Here is a 3,276-nt window from a genome sequence, read left to right on the forward strand (position 1 = left end):
GAATCCCACGGAGACCCGGGGGCAAGCAGAGACCAAACGGCCTGCAGCCTCCTCCCTGCAGCACCCACCCTAGGGGAGGAGCTGACTATCCGGCCCAGGCGCCAGCGGGGAGGGCTGTGCTCGTTAAAACCCGGATCAAAGAGAACCGAGAAATGCCTGAGTCTCATTAACAAAGGGCCCAGACGGCCTGGCCCAGGGAGCAGGAGAGAGGAGGCTGGGGACAGGGAGGCTCAGGGTGCAAGGAGTCGCTTCTAATGAGCTTCAGGGTTAAAGAGAGAGAGAGAGACACGTGCTAGGATTAGGGCCAGGGCCTGGACCTCGCACTGATGCCTGTTCTGAGCTGCGGCTGTGGTCTGCCCAGAGGAGGAGGCCCGGAGGAGGCCGGGGCTTCCTGGGGCATCCTGCCAGGGGAGGTCACAGAGCCAAGCTCAGCTGTGAAGCTGCGGCCCAGGACAGGATAACAGGGAACGCTGGAATGCCCAGTCTGCCCGCCCTCCCCCGTCACAGGTCGTGCCCTTTGCTCCCCAGGTAGTGGGGATGGTTTCTCTCTGAGGAGCCAGCGGCCTCCTCTCCTGGCTCTGGTGCAGCGGGGCTGGGCTGGTGCTGCGAGGCTGGGAGCTCAGGCCAGGAATCCAGAAGCAGGGCCTTCTTCCTCCAGGATGTATGAGAGGGCTGAGGGGAGCCCCCCACTGCTGGGAGGAACCTGAGGGCCCAGTGAGCCTGCTGAGCAGAAGCCTCCCCTCCCGAGTCCCAGGGCTGCTCGGGCAAGAGCACAGGCAGGTGGGAACAGGGGGAGGACAGGAGAGGGTGCAGGTCCAGCTCTGGGGGTGCTCAAGGCTAGGACCCCAGCCCTGCGGGTGCTCAGGGACCACTTAAGATATAGGAGTTCTGTTTGTAGGACCAAGGCTGCTGGCTTGTGCAGTGTGGCCTGGGCCAAGGGGCATGGCAGGAAGGAGATCGGGTGCTGCGTGGATGGGTGGCCCAGGGCAGAGGCTGGGATCCAGAGGCCTGGCTAGAACAAAGGTTACCAAGCCCTTTATGGGAGGCTCTTGGGAGGCCCACAGAGGGCAGGTGGGTAGGATTCCTGGGGCTCCTTGAAAAGCTTCTTGGGGTCTGTTTGCAAAACACCTGAGAATTTGGGTCTCTGGCTTATCAGGCTGGAAAGTGATCTCCCTGGCTCAGGGTTAGGCACGAGGGCGGCAAGGACCAGAGTGGAGATGAGGAGATTGCTCCCCAGACACCCAGACCCCCAGTCCTTGTGATGGAAAGAAGAGAACTGTCTTCAAGGAAAGAACAGTGAGTCGGGATTTCTTTGCATTTGCATGTTTTTCATACTCCCCCAAGAGGTCAGCTTTTCCCCTTCCTGAGCTCTGTCTCCCTGTCGCCCACCGTCCCACGTAGCCTTGTCCACACTGGGGACCGCAGGGGTGTCCAACACGACCCGAGCTCCCGGGGCAGGAGGGACAGAGTTGTCCAGTCTTGGAAACAGCAAGGGATGAGGTCCTGCGGAGCCTCCAGACACCTGCCCTGTACGTCTGAGTGAATGCGTGTGTATAGGTGTGTGAGTGTGAGAGCATGAACATGTGTCAGTGTCTGCGATGTGTGTGCATGACAGCAAGTGAGCTACTGTGTGATGCTGCGAGCCCGTGTGTACTGCGTGTGTGGTGTGCGTGAATGGGGTATGCATGTGGTGGACGTGAACACGTGGGGGGGGCGGCTCCCCAGCCTGCCAGGCCCTGCACTCCCTCCCAGGGACCCTTTGAGTTGGTCATGGCGCCCTCCTGGAGCCATGGTTGGTGGATGGAGAGATCAGGATTCCAGGTCTAGCATGGGGCTCCTGGAGTGCTTTCCCCAATTCTCTGGAGAGAGAATCCTTTCTGGTTAACCAGACCGACGGCTTCCAGCCTTTGACTCCTTCCCTTGACCCCATCCCATGAGTGTGTGTGTGCCGGCAAGGGTACACAAGCACACCGTGTGGTCACTGCACGTGAGCCTTGGGGGACTCCACAGGGCCGACCCCAGGTGCACACATCTTGCTGTGGGCACGGGTGGCCTCTGTCTCTAAATGAATATGTTCCCATCCACCGTGAGGATACGGGACATGGCTTTTGAGCCTTTGTCTGGAGCCTCACTCCAACTGGCACACTGGACAGTGGGTAGGAAGTTGCCTTAAATCTGAGGGTGTTGTGTCACCCTCTTAAGAAATGAGCCCACTGCCCCGGTCACTGATGCCTCTGCTTCTCTTAGCTCCATGTGGGGTATGTTTGGGCTCTGGGGATGAAGATGGTTGGCCTACCCTCATACGTGCCAGCAATCTCCATCCCAGGAGCCCCTGACCAGCTGTTCTTCCTTTTATTTATTTTCCAGCCAGGGGCTCCCACATCCCAGAGTCTGGGTGGGCTGGCAAGATCCAGGAAGGTCTTGAGCCTTGGTGGACCTGAAGGCTGGGTCTCTGGCAGGAGAATGGAATCCCTGCTGGATTCAGGCAAAACGGAAGGATCTCACTGGGAGTGGGTATGTTTTGGTACTGAAATAAAGTCTCAGCCCTGTGAGTCGCTGGGGCCTCTGCTCAAGCCCAGTGACCACATGTGGCAGAAATTAAAAGCTCAGCCTCTGGAGTCAGATTTGAGTTCAATCCTCTCTCTATCACTTATCATGTTGCGAGACCTTAAGTTACTTCATCCTCTGAACCTCAGTCTCTTCATCTGTAAAATGGGAACGTCTTACATCCCAGAAGTGTTGTAAGTAGTCCATCTTCAGAAGGCCCTAACAGTTGGGTGATAGAGAAGACCAGTGATTTGTGGGGACTGGTGAGGAGAGGGGCCTCTGCATCTGGAAGGCTCTAGGTAACACGCAGGCTGGGATGTCAGAGCCAGGAGGATCTTGGAGACCTTTCAGGGTGGTCAGCTTCTCAGCGCTGGGCTGGGACTGGAGTCCTGCCTTCCTGACTTGGTGGCACTCGTTCTGGGGAACACAACAGTGATTAGAGCATGACCGACAGATCTGGAGTCCATCAGGGCTGGCTTCAAATCCCAGCTCTACCATTCAGTCACCTTACCTCTCCAATCCTGTCCTTTCACCCCTAAAATTAAATTAACATTCATCCACACCTTGGGGTTGTGCCGACCAATACAGCAGTCACTTGGGGGTAGCTATGGAAATTTAATAAAAATTGAAATGAATAAAATTCATGTTCTCAGTTGCAAAACCACATTTCAGATGCTCAGCAGCCACACGTGGCTAGCGGGCACGGTCCTGGACAGTGAAGACACAGAT

The 3,276-nt window shown here is 57.0% G+C and overlaps 1 long non-coding RNA gene across 1 annotated transcript; it reads left to right on the forward strand.

The window, feature by feature from the left end:
* Positions 1–223: 223 nt before the first annotated feature.
* Positions 224–2,509, forward strand: LOC129506019 (uncharacterized). Its single transcript, XR_008663664.1, has 3 exons — positions 224–780; positions 1,157–1,296; positions 2,368–2,509. It is a non-coding gene; the product is annotated as an uncharacterized LOC129506019 (long non-coding RNA).
* The last annotated feature ends 767 nt before the right edge of the window (positions 2,510–3,276 follow it).

The sequence above is a fragment of the Nyctereutes procyonoides genome, unplaced genomic scaffold (genome assembly GCF_905146905.1).
Source record: "Nyctereutes procyonoides isolate TBG_1078 unplaced genomic scaffold, NYPRO_anot_genome, whole genome shotgun sequence".
In the NCBI taxonomy this organism is placed as follows: Eukaryota; Metazoa; Chordata; class Mammalia; order Carnivora; family Canidae; genus Nyctereutes; species Nyctereutes procyonoides.